The sequence below is a fragment of the Cavia porcellus genome, unplaced genomic scaffold (assembly GCF_034190915.1).
Source record: "Cavia porcellus strain 051 isolate PalLab524CR breed Dunkin Hartley unplaced genomic scaffold, mCavPor4.1 scaffold_1, whole genome shotgun sequence".
Lineage (NCBI taxonomy): Eukaryota > Metazoa > Chordata > Mammalia > Rodentia > Caviidae > Cavia > Cavia porcellus.
This window is the reverse complement of record NW_026947484.1, coordinates 111819035-111832878: the sequence shown is the minus strand read 5'-3', so window position 1 is coordinate 111832878 and position 13844 is coordinate 111819035. Positions and strand designations below refer to the sequence as shown.

At 38.2% G+C, this 13844-nt stretch overlaps 1 protein-coding gene and 1 pseudogene across 2 annotated transcripts in view; both read right to left on the bottom strand.

The window, feature by feature from the left end:
• Nucleotides 1-13844, bottom strand: part of Lrrc8d (leucine rich repeat containing 8 VRAC subunit D) — a 114068-nt gene that overhangs the window by 73494 nt on the left and 26730 nt on the right. The gene's annotated exons all lie outside the window — the stretch shown is intronic.
• The window catches only part of LOC134477062 (small nuclear ribonucleoprotein G-like), an 83674-nt pseudogene extending 69830 nt beyond the window's left edge, over nt 1-13844 (bottom strand).

The window sequence follows — 13844 nt, the reverse complement described above, 5'->3', positions numbered from 1 at the left end:
TTCATCAAATCAAATCAAACACTATGAATAAAGAAAGTTTTCCATTAATGCCTTGGTAAGCAGTAAGACTGACAAGATAGAGACCATATTTGGACTACAAAGAAATGGCTCCTGAGTCCAGAGGCTGGAATCTCAGTGCTATATTGATATAAGAAAATAACTACACCATTGTTATAGTTCCTTTACTTGACTCTTTTCTTCCCAGTCCTGAGATTTGAGTCCAGAGGTACTCCACACCCCAAGCTATTTCTTATTCTTATTCTGAAACAGAGTCTAGCTGATAAATTGCCCAGGTTGGGCTCCATCCTCCTACCTCAGTCTCTCAAAGTGCTGAGATTACAAGTGTGCACCATGACACCCAGCAATATCCTTTGAAAGAGGAGGGAACCAAGACTTACAGAATTTAGCTTACTTTCCCAGGGTCACACAGCCAGGAAAACTGGCTGTCATCAGGAGATGATACTTTCCGTGGGCTTTTCCAGCACAAAGTTTGTGACTGAATGGTACATACACATTCTGTGACCTCAGAGGTAATATCTGGCCCGCCCTTTCCTGGACGTGGACGCTTCACATTCTTTACCACCTGGGCTAGGGATGGCAGCCTCTCAAAAGTGCCGAGGGGTCCTGGTAGTGCTGCTCCCATCACTCCAGCTTTGAAGGGATCTGTCCCTTCAAAGGGACAAAAACCATCTCCCTGCAACTTCCCCTGCCTGAAGTCTTCATCTCTGCAGCAAATGAGGTTTTCCTGTCAAGTTCTTACTGATAACTTTACAGGGAGAAATGGAGACTGGTAAAAGAATGTCCAGAAAACTTTTAATACACACATCCTTTTTTTTCTAAGTGGACATGTAGGGTAAGAGCTCAGAGGTCTGGGATTGGTATACCTCCTTAGGAGGAGGATGAAGATGGGCCTGTCTTTGTTTAGTTATTACACAGAGGTCCATGTATCCATATTTTTGTTAAAACAATTCAGTTTCCTTAATTTTTAGCATACACAGCTTAATTAAAAATGTTACTGAAAAGGTTAAATGGCACATTTTATTTTCAAATGGTTCAAGATATAAGCCTGTTGTAAGCAGGAGATTTGGAGCATTTCTTGCCCAGCACTGGTAAAGCAAAGAGGCATTCACCTCCTAGTGAGTGATCTTCAACTCAAACTCACTACTTGGCCTTTAGCTTCCATCTATAAAGTGGGAAAATAATACTTGGCCAACAGTTTTTTGTTTTTAGTTTTTGGTACCAGGAATCGAACTCAGGGCCTCTTGATTGCCAGGCAGATGCTGTGCAGCTGAGCTACATATCTGGCCCCAGGCCAACAGTTTTTTGAAATCGTTATAAAAATGCTGCTTTTTGGCTTTCTTGTTACTGCCTTCCAAAATACATGTGCTAGTTACTCATCCATAATTAAATACTAAAAAAGGCAGGAAAATTTACTGCTGGAAGTACATAAAAATATTTTATATATTTTATACACTGCATATAAATGATTATAAAATGCACATTAATTTAACAGTCACATATTATTTTGGTACACAGTATTTTTGCAGGTTACCGACCAGGTAATATTTGCCATGTTAAAATTTTCAGGGCACTGTTTATAATGCACTATTCTAATATCTAGGTCTCCCACTAGGAATTTGTCACAGGATGACCACAATCTCTCCTTTCAATAAGCAAATGGTCAGAACAAAGTCACCAAGATAAGGCAAGCAGAAATTAACGACTACCAATCTTTTTCTAAGAGTAGTTATTAAAGCATTATGGTTTACATTTATAAAAAGCAAGGATAATCCATGATGTTATCTGGTATTTTGGGGGTGTGGGGGGTAAAAGCTCAGAGTTGCACATAATCCGCTTTCCCTGTTTTTAAGGTAATGAAAAGATTATTTCTTTACTCCATTCAATGCCAAACCATTTCTCACTCAAGTAATTTTCACAGCTGTACCTGAGAAGCAAAAAGGCAAAGTGTTAAGCTGTGAATTTCAGCAAGTCAAAAACACAGGGAAAAAAAGAATGGAGCTGCCAAAGGCACCGGGGCCATCACAGGTAGCTGTGCAGACCTGTGAGCCAAGATAGTAACAGTTCCGGGAATTCTCATTGTGTGACTGCTGATATTGCCCTCTGGTCGGTAAGGCTTGCCCAAAAATAAGCAGGAAAAAGAAAGAAAATTACCGACCCTTAATCTCCACATCTGGTAAATTAACCTACTAATACGCTTTGTACTGCAAGTAATAAAATTCAATACCATTTCAAGATTATTTTAATAAGCATCTTGATTTCTGACCATGCTTTCTTATAAAACATCTAACATCAAAATACCTTAAAGAAAAATTTTAAAATTTTAATAATACCCTAGGTAGCAATGCTATTTGTATATTTCCTTTAAAATTGGGATAAACTTTAATGTACCTGTAATAATCACTGTATTGTGAAAGAATTCTTTTCTATATTTATTTCACATATTTTCCAATTGTTTATATCAAAATGTTTAGTTTTATACAGAATCATACTACTGCATTTTCTAATTTCAGTGAATTTTTCTTGCTCCAATAAGACATTAAAATGGAAACTTACAATTTTTCACCAAGAAGTACAGAAAAAAGGCATTTGCTTTTAGAGATTCCCTTCTTTCAGAAGACAATTAAAATATTTTACTTATCATTTGTTTATTTGAATGTTCCAGGTAAGTAACAAAAGATAACAGTTCTGATTTTATAGGCTAATAAACTAGCATTTATAAAATTTAGGACCTCCTTGATAACACTTGAGAGATTATTTAGTACTAAAATTATTTTTTTAAAGCAACATTTCATCTGTTTCAATTAAGCCACGCCACTTTCTTAAACTTAGTTTGAGTTTGGCTTTCACTGTAAATTCAGATCAATTCAGAGTAGAACATTCCTGCACCTATTATGATGGACACAGCCCCCAACATCTTCTCTCCACCACATCAAAAGGAAGAGAGAAGATACTGGCCAAAACAAAAATCTCTCACAAACTTTGTTGGTAAAACTGTTTTGGGTTTTTTTTTTTTTTTTTTTTTTTTTTTGTAAAACTGTGTTTTAAAACTAGTTTTCAAATGGTCTTAATCTGCTCATTATTTTTTGAAAGAAAAGGAAAAGGTTTGGTGAACTCTGAATTAAGAAAACTTTGCGTGGCCCTGGGTTAGAGAGAGAAAAAGGGAGCAAGAGGGAGACAGTGAGAAAGAGGAAGGGAAGAAGAAAGAGAAAGGCAGGGAAAGGGGGAGGGGGAGAAAGGAGCGGGGAGAGAGACAGAAAAATGTATGAATATAGATATAGGTATAGATATAGACTCTTGGACATATTAGATAGCCAACATCTATGCCAAGACAATTTCAAACATGCTTAATACATATTTCTCAATTATGCATATATATTCTGGCATCTCTTTCCAATTTTTTAAAAAATAGTATTAGATTTGATTTTCTAAGGTTAGAAAGACAACTGGAACTTTTCCACTGTATGATCACATTGGAATCTTTGCTCTCTAATGCTCTGAGTTCATAGTCAGGCTACTTAGTTTATTTGGAGAAAGCAAACCCTTCCTGTTGTTTCTCAGGAAGTGGAAGAACACATTTAGAGAGTGCATTTTAACTTCAATTTTAAATGGTTTAAAATTTTGAATTATGTTTTTACTTTGAAAAATATCTAATTATGGGAAGAAATTAAGACTTTTAGAAAGAAAGTAGAGGTAGAGAAAGAATAGTGTTCTTAGGCTTTTGCTAAGAGTGAATTTCGTAACACAAAAAACTGTTACACCCCGTTTCTTCCTAGGAAGAATTTTCCAAGCTTGAAGTTGTATAATAGCATAGTGGGGGAAAACAGAAATACCCAGGTTTCTCTCATATCTGTAAGGAGTGTAGAGAAAGATTAGAGGCTTAATTTTTTAAAGTGTCCTATCACCCACTTAGGCTTGTTAAATTATTACAATAATATCTAGAGCCACTTACCTGACCTCGATTCACCTTTTAATGCCAACTACACCTCTGAGGCTATACGGTGCTGTTCCTGTTCTTAAAACAAGGACTAGACAACCAGTGGTTTGGAGAGTAAATCTGCCAGAGGGAGACCAGATCAGCTCAACAGTGTGATGAAATGCTTCCAACTCTCCAGTTTCTCTATAGACAAACTCAAAGTGCAATGAAAGAGGTAACAAAGAAAATGGACTCTTAAGGCAACATGTTACAAATATTTAACTTTCTCCAATCATTCAATTCTTTTCTATCATGTCACATTTTAACTTGAGAAAAAAGCCCAGTGAAAGAAAATACAGAGAAAAACAGAAATGAATGCAAAATCATTCTCTCCCTTACCATATTACTCAGCTTATCCACTGCAAGAAAAAAAAAGCCTGACACACACAACTTCAAGGAGAAAATGGTTTGTTTGGCTCACAGGAAAAGAGGTTTCAGTCCATGATAAGCTGGCTCTATGGCAGGAACATCATGGCAGAAGGGTGTGCTGGAGCAAAAGTGCTCATTTCAAAGTGCTCCAGAAGTAGAGCACAGGGGAAGAATGCCAGCAGGAAATACAACCTCCAAATGACGTCCCCAGTGGCCCACCTCCAAAGTAACTGAACCCCATCTCCTAGTAATAGCACATTCAGCTATGAACATCAATGGATTGGTCCATGGCATAATCACCTCTCCAGCAGTCTCATAACCCAATCCAGTCTCATAGTCCAATTCAATTTAGATTAACTGAAGTGGGCAAATCATTTGAGACCTTCAATTCATCAGAGAACTATGTCACATGTGGCAGATCTGTCCTGTCAAGTGGTAGGTGCAGTCTCTCAACCTCATGTGCAATTCTCACCATGGAATTACACTCCTATTTGCTGTTCTTACTTGTGACCTCTTTCCTATTGCCATTTCCCATGCAGGACCACAAAGCAGACACCTGGACAGACAGCTGGACATAATTATCTGACAGTTGTCTTTGTCTCATGTCATAAACCCCCAAAGACAAGCCTAAGAGTTGCCATCAGAAGAAGCCACACAGGATACAGAAGTAATCTAGCTAGTCTTACTCTCTCACCCATTCGCTTGTATCCAATGGCACATGTTTCATAGAAGTTTCACAGGAGACCTGAGATGACATAAAGTGTACTTCCTCCATTGGAAGATAGGGAAACTGAGGGCAAGAAATTCGGTGCCTTCCCTAATGTTTAATCTCCTTCTTGTCTTCCTTTTCCTGTCCCATTCTAAACTTTGTGTAACTAGTTACGTTTCAGGCAAAGCTTTAATGTTCTTTTTAAAAAATTCATTCATGTTATTCATATGACTGTATCTCCCCAGGAAAAAAAGTCCACCACCAATGCCAAACCTCCTACTGTCAAAACTCCAATGGGTTCCCCAAAAATGTACAACTCTTACTCATTCTATATTGGCGGGCTCCTTTTGCTGTGTTACTGTCAGTTGCCTCAAGGCCTTCTATTGTAAGCAGATTGCATCTCCTCTATGGAGACTATCCTACCGTCAGGAATGTGCTCTGGAACTCTTTGCTCTATCTGCATATTCACCTCCTATCCCACATAGCTTTCTCCTTTCCTGTTTCAATGGAATAGCTGTCCTGATTCCCTTTAAGGCAACCCCTTGGACCAGGCTTATATCCCTGAGCTTGGCTGCCTTTTCTTTTCTGGAATCTTCTTCTACTAGTTATTCCTACTTCTACTTTCAGTCACTTCCTCTTCACTATTGTCTAGCCAACTATGCTGTGGTCTCCACGACACACACGAAACAACTACTTCACCATAAACATGCACCTCCGCAAAACACACTCTCTGCTGCCACCTCTCACAGAGATTCCCCATTTTCCTCACTATGACGATCCAGCTTTAGATTTTAGAAATCTTCTAACCACCAACTAAACACTTGACTGCCAAACTCCATCTCTTCTACTGTCTCTCCTGTAAGTGAACTTCCTATCTTCTGACAAGCATGAGATCTGTTCCCTCTTTACTACCTGGGCCTTCTGACAAGTTGCTTACCAGAGATTTGAAATACCTTGTCTGTAAAAAACAATAACCATTACTGCAGAGGGAACTGTTTTAAGGATTATGTGACATCATGTAGAAATAATTTTTTAAATACAGTATTCGAAATTACCATTTTTCTGTTTAGATCTTCCTGATTCTAACTTCTCTTTGCACAGTTTTGATCCTTCAGTTCTCCGAAGGATCTCAACTACACTCATAGCTATAATGATCAACCCAATCATTCCCCAAAATAAACCTATCACCCTGACATACTCCAAGGGCCCAGACTTCTCAAGATCAGAAGAATGTCCCTAAAACAACCAAACAGAACTTACTATCTTCTCCAAAATTGTTCCTCACGTTTTCTATCCATACTAGTAACACCCTCAGTGTGTCTTCCTCACCAGATAACTCAGTAATCATCTTTCTCTTCCTTATTTTTACTTCCTTCCTTCACTCTATTCAGGAGCCAACTCTTTCTCTTAAACATTTCTTCAATCCATCTTCTCCTTCCTGTTGTTACCTTAGTTCTAATTCTAGTTATCTCTACCTAATAATCTAGTTATCCCTACCTGGATTATTGTAGAGGCCATAGACTTCTCCATGCTTTCTTTCTACATATCTTATGACAATGATCTGAACATTTTACCTTCAATGATTCATTCCATGATGCTGTCAGGATAAAGTCCACACTCCCAAGAAATGCCAAGCACAGCCCTGAACACGGTGGTGGGAGCAAATATCCAAACCACGAGGCCTCTGTGGCTCCTCTTCCCTATGAACCATCACAGCTCTGTTCCAGCCACTCATGCTCTATGGCCCTCACTCACTAAAGTCTGAGGCCCAGAACCGGGACTGTTTCTTCTGTTTGGACTGTTTTTCTTCGGCTCATCCTGATAAAGCATCTTATCCCAGAGATATTCAGCATCAAAATCACCTCCTTTACGAATTCTTTCCTCACAAAAAAAAAAAAAAAAAAAAAAAAAATTGTTCTAGTTTGTGGCCTACTCTATTCTATCATTTATCACAATGTGTTTCTGTAAAGTGCTTTATATTCTTGATTCCAGTTAATGGTTTGTCTGTCTTCTGAGGCCAGGCACCTTGTGGTACTCACATTGCGTCTTTAGAACTTCCTACTGTACAATGATTGATGCGCAGGAGGTAAGAAGAAAAAGGGAAGGAGATCAGCAAATGTCTGCTAAACAGATGAAGCAGCATGACTGTCAATTACATTAGAATTATTTAAGAGCGGAGGTTGGTCACACAGGTGGATCTGATAGCTGGTAAAGGTTGCACAGAGGAAATCTGAGTACGAAATGAAAAACATTCATACAGAGGAAGTCCTCAAATTAGTTTGGTCAAAGCACCAGCTGGGGCTGTTAGAATCAAACCCGGGTGAGTACCTTACAATCCTATTTAAAGCACAAAAGGAGAACAATTCTAACAACCCACAGATATTAGTCATATCTATGAAGGTTCTGGGCTCCAGAACACTTATGTTATAATTTTATAAGACTCAGTGCAAATTTAGTAAACATCTCCTCTACCTCTAAAGCACCAAAGGACTACAGACAAAAGAAAAACTACAATTTGCAGCCTGTCACTCAAACAATTCTGGGGCTAATGGGGAAGGGTAACATTTTTGGCCTAACTAACCTTGTCATGCAATATATATTCAACACTATAATTTTTTACTCATAGTGATCTCAAGTTTATGCTAAAAAGTCACATTACATACATTATACTTTGCACAGGCATGCAAATACCCACTTATCAAATAAAGGAAAGTAGTACTTTATGTGACATAAATTGGAGACGAAAAAGAATGAGACCAAACAAACTTTGAACATATTGGAACAAAGTAAAACTGGAGAACAATCAAGCTGAAACTCATGAAAGTTTCTCAGTAATAAAGAGATTATAATTAGCAGGCTTTCAAGAGCATGCACCCATGTACTGCAGCATTATAGCTCATGAAACGTTCACTCAAAGCAGTGACAGACATGCACATCACAGCCCTAAGAGCACTGAAGAAAGAGAAGTCTTTAAAGTGAGATACCACTGCCCAGCACAGAGCGTCACATGCGAAAGGGAGGCATAACTGTTAAAATACAAAATGAACAAACAAACAAAAAGAAATATAATGTTAGGATTGTTAGGAGCAAACTCAGCAAATAAGTCATGAAATATTTCCAGCTAAGTAGAAACATTTCTAGAAAATACACTTACATGTATAAAGAGATAACATACCCACACACACAAATAAGGGAAAGAACCTGACTGAATCTTAGGGTCGGGATACAGCTCGGTGATAGAGCGTTTGTCTTACATTTGCCAGGCTCTAGGTTTCATCCTGAGCACTGCAGAAAACAAAAAAAGCAAACCGTTTTGAACTTTTTAAATTATACTACTTTATTGAGCGTAAGTTCAAGTTATATAAATGTACACATAAAGTTATATAAATGTACCTGTGAAAATTAAAAACAATGTATGAAAGACCTAGGAAAACACAGATAAACTGACTAAACAAAACAAGCACTTATATGTTACTGGAAGTGTCAAAAAATCTGTAGGTGAAGAGTGGATTATTTGATAAATAGTATTGGGGAAAATATCTCAAAATATGACCAAGGCCTATAATGCCAGTACTCTGGGAGGCTGAGATAGGAGACTGCAAGTTCAAGCCCAGCCTGGACAATTTAGCAAGACCCTGTATGAAAATTTTTTAAAGGGGCTAGGGATGTAGCTCTGAGCAAAGGCTCCTGGCTCCATTCCAAATACCAAGTTGGTTGGGGGGCAGGGGGGGACCAGTTATTTAAAAATAGTATTGAATTAGTATTATCCAAATGATGAGTAAATCTATAAGCTAATAAAAATAAACCCAGTAACAGTGAAAGATTTCTTAAATGATGTTAACATTTGATTCCATTAAAATGAAAAAATGTTTGCTGTTACTAAAAGCCCTCACAAAGTTACCAGCAAAGTGACATAGTCCAAAGAAGTATTCATGATATCTAAAGAAAACAAAGGATTAATTTCAGAATATATAAGGAATGCACCAAACATTTTCCAGGAACTTCTTACAAGAAAAAGTGACTCAGTGGAAAAACAGGCTAAAGATATGAAAAGATAATTCATGGAAAGGAGAAATTAAATGAAAAGACCTCAATCTTACTAGTAATCAGAAAAAGGCAAGATTAAACTATGAGCTACACCTTATATCTACTGAGTGTATAACAACTAAGAAATTTGTTAACAAAAGGTACAGTTTGGCTAACCGTATGAACTTGACAGCAATCTATGCGGTTCCTAGTAAAATTAGTATGCATGGATACTGTTATCCAGTAATGCTGCTTGTGGGCAACTGCCAAGCTACTCTCCTGAAGCCAATAAATTCCATATACCTAGGTTCCACTGCAAAAATAAATACAACCATAGGAAAGTATTTATAAAAATGTTGACTCATATCCTTATTCCTAACATCTGCATGTTGTCTGTTTTAACCATTGCTGAAAAGTAGGTAAGAGTAAATTGGGACTTCTTTTCATAGATCAGGTGACTGACAGAGAAAGCAAAGATACACTGAGGACAAGGTTTCAGGGTTGTGAATTGCAACATCTGGTCACACACAGGCACTGTCCCCTGTGACTTGCTGAGTTACAATCTGTGCCTGCTTCTCTTCTGCATTAACTCTAAGTTGCTGTGGTGCTGCTAAACCCGTATTAAAGCTGAACACAGACTGAAGAGTCATAACAGTAGGTGTGAAAAACATTCAGGATCCACTTCCATGTCAGTTTTTCCCAGTGCTGCATAGTGCAAAACATCTCCCCGCTCATAAACTTAATGTGACTACATATGTTAATAATGGAAAGCCTCTTTCAGCTTCTAACAAATGAAAGATGGGTAGTGGTAAGGGGCTGGGAATTTAGCTCAGCGACATAAGCACCTGCCTTGCAAGCAGGCAGTCGTGAGTTCGATCCCCGGTACTGATAAAAATGAAGAAGACAAAAAAAAAAAAAAAAAAAAAAAGATGGGTGGTGGTAATGATGGCTCTGAGAGTGGTGATTCTACAAGTGTTGTCAGAGTCCCAGCAAACACAGCAGGATAGTCAAAGAGGACTGTTTAAATGCTCTTAGGAAAAAATCCCATTATCCACGACTGTGAAACTGCAAAGATCTCAAAGTTGATCATGAAAAACAATTAACCCAGAAACAAGATTAGATTCAAACTCAGGACTCTCTCTGCACATTACCAATTTAATGTAAAACAAAAAGGAAAAAGTTCACCTTAGAATATTTTATAACCTGATAGGAAACATCCTATATATGTTAATCACCATTTATTGTTTTAAATCTGGAGCAATTGTTTTACTTTGGCCCTAAGCTGCCACCTGTCCTTGGGATACCAAGAGAGGTCTGAAGATTGAATCCCTGTCTCACACAAGTATGTACTATAAAAAATCCCAAAGATAATGTGGTCATTAATATATATCCAGTTGGCTGATATTAAGTAACTTTGACACAAAACTATTTTGCATTCATTAAAGACAAAAAAAACAAAACTCTAGACAGGTATGGAGGTACATGCCTGTAATCCTAGCTACTACTTGGGAACCTGAAACAGAAGTACTGAATTCAAGGGCAGATCGGGCAACTTAAGAGATCCTATCTCATAATAAAAAATAAAAAGGGATAGGGATATAGCTCAATGACAGAGTACTTGCCTCATATGTGTGAGCACCTGAGGTTCAATACCCAGTACTCTCCTACTAAAAAAAAAAAATTTTTTTTTTTTTTGTCTTTTTGAGACAGGGTCTTGCTATGCAGTTTAGGCTGGCCTTGAGCTCGCTGTGTAGACCAGGCTGGTCTTGAACTTGTAATGATCCTCCTGCCTTAGCCTCCTAAGTGCTGGGATTACAGATGTATGCCACCAAGCTTGGCTAAGAAACTTTTTAAAGTACAGTAAAACTTTTTAAGATCCTTGAGAACCACTGCTTTCCAGTTTATAATACAGCAATTTTTACTTTACAATATACACTAAGGAAAAAGAAAAGGTTTTGGAAAACTTGCGTTTATTTCCATTCCTAGTCTTTTCTCAGCTATTTTTCCTTGGCATTTAACATCAAAGCTAGTTACCCTTTCAGTCTGAGCCTCTCTATAAAAGACATATGATTGCTTCACAAGCCAGCGCAACACACTAGTACAGACAGAACTGGCAGTACACTGTGAACTAAGGAAACATACGTGTATCATGTGATTCCGCCCTTACAAAAGAAAAATTATTGATTTTATCCCTTTCCCACCTTTTTTATTTTCACCTCCCCTGAAGTTTGGATACATTATAAAAAGGGATCTACAGACCATTAGATTATTAAAGAGAAAATGATGACCATAGGCAGCATTTCCTTATGAAAATGGACCCCAGATTTTAACTTACATATTTCTGGATTTTTTTGGTTTCAGGGATTGAACTCAAACTCGTACTTGCCAGGCAGGCGCTTATGCCACTGAGCTAAATCCTTGGCCCTTAACTTATATATTTTTAAATATAACATTCAAAGTTGTGCTAAAGAGGGTCTTAAAGCAGTTTTAGGTAAGAAAATATGCTTATTTCTATTTGAAAATATTAAAATATGTAAACAGTATTACAAAATATTTACTACAGAACTTACAGTTACACAGCTTTGTCCACATGTTTCAGTGCTGTGAATTTCTTGGTGTATCATCCCAAACAAGGGGGAGAAACAGGCATGAATAATGGCAGTGGTGGTGGGATATAGGGAGAGCCATAAATATCATTTATTAATTTATATATCACCTGGGAAATAAACCATCCTGAGATAAAGCAGGCGTGTTTTTGTCAATTCTATGATGTTATCCTAAGTGATCCCTCAAAAGGTAACCTCATTAAGACCCGACAAAAGATACCTGTAAATTAGTATTACACCATTGAGTTGTGGCAGAAGAACATACATACACCAATTCAGACACAGCTAAATCTAGTTACAGATGCAGAAGGAAGTATAAATTTCAAACATGGAAAACAAAACAAACAAAACCCTGAGTGCTGGGCCAAGCCTGAGCAGAGAGGAGTGGGAAAGGACCTAGAGCCAGAGAAGTCCAAACTGGTCCGTCAGCTCTCCCGGAACCAAACAACCAAGCAGCCATCATCAGAGGCCTGTATGAATCAGCACTGCCATTTCCTCCTCAGGCAGCAGCTTTCCAGACCAGAAAGGAGCCTCAGCTATAGATCCAAAGACTCGTGTAAGTCCCAGCATCTCCCAATAGTAACATGGCCGAAACACCTCACCAGCCTTAGTTCCCACTCTCCATAAACTGAGTAAATGAATCCTGTATCACTACACTGCTCAAAGAGGCTGCCAATCTTAATGACACAAAGAATATATATTTTTGTAGACAGAAAATGATAATCTAAAAGCCAGTGCTATTATTATTGGGCTACATTCTACTAAAGTGAGAGTAGATACTGCTCCTAAATAGAGGACAGATTTGGAAGGAACAGAAAAACTTACTGTACCTCAGAGCAGAGTGCATATGTTGAAGAAAGGCCTCAGTAAATCAGACTAGAGGGCAAGGACTACACCTGGTATAGAAATAAAGCAAGACACTGACTCTGCTGGCCTTTCAAGACTCTGTCCTGCGGGTAGGAATTTAGCTCAGTGGTAGAGCACCTGCCTAACAGTAAGGCTGGGGGTTCCATCCCAGTACACAGGGCTGGAGGATCATTCTTAATGACTTTATATCAAGAGTATTTGTCAAGAGACACAAATAGACATCTCACAATTAAATTCAAACTTAAATCCATATCTATTTATCTAGGAAGAAAAAAATAAATTCTTCAGTTCTTATAACATACCTTGACTACCTATTTGCTAATATAATTATTCTATTACTGATATTACCATGATGATCAAAGCAGCTATGTTTAAAAAAAAGACAAAAGTTCTAAAGGACTTTTGAAACAATGAAAGTGATACAAGTATCAGCCTACCTCAGTACTAAAGCAAAATTACGCAGTAAATATATTTATTGTAAGTTTTTCAGCATTGAAATGTATCACCATCCAATGAAATTTAAACTAAGCAGAGTACAAGAAGTAATGCAATTGTACACTTTCCTCTGTGGCACATGACTTGCTCACATCACTTCTCCCAAAACAGTGAGAAGATGCTTTTGGCTTTCATATTATTCAAACATTTAATTTGTCCTCAAACTAATTCTTTGGAACCATCCCACTTTCCCTTAATGTCCCTGATCAAGAATGCTGTTTCTTCACCTTAGATAAATACCTAAGGCCTTCGCTGGGGAAGTGGTGGTCTGCAGAAAAAAGAGCAGCCAGAGAAATGAAAAGCAGAGTCTGTCGCATAAACCAGGGCTTGCCCAGAAGTTTCCTTCTCCTGTGACCATGCCAGTAGAAGCAAGATGTGGATATGAAATTATCCTCTTACCTGGTGAATTTGAGAAAAGTCATTCTCAGTTTCCCTCTGGTGACAGATGGAATTTAATAAAGAAAGATGTCTGGTTCCTACTTTTAAAGCACCGTCTGTTTCAGCACCGGGGAAACCACAGCGGAGTAACAAGCCAGACACTAGACTAAACACCTCAGAACTCACCGCTGTCCCTCATTTCTGGTCCCTACCTTTCCGGTGTAGTCTTATGTCTGCATCGCTAATTCTCTCAGTTTGTGACGGCCTGGCGCTTACAAAATAGCAAGAACCGGTATCCTCAGTTTTAGAGCTTGGAGGCCAAACTCCCCTTTCCACCTTACATGTCGCCCACCTATGTCTCAGGCTCTTCCTCCTCCCACGTCCCGGGTGTCACCCTCAC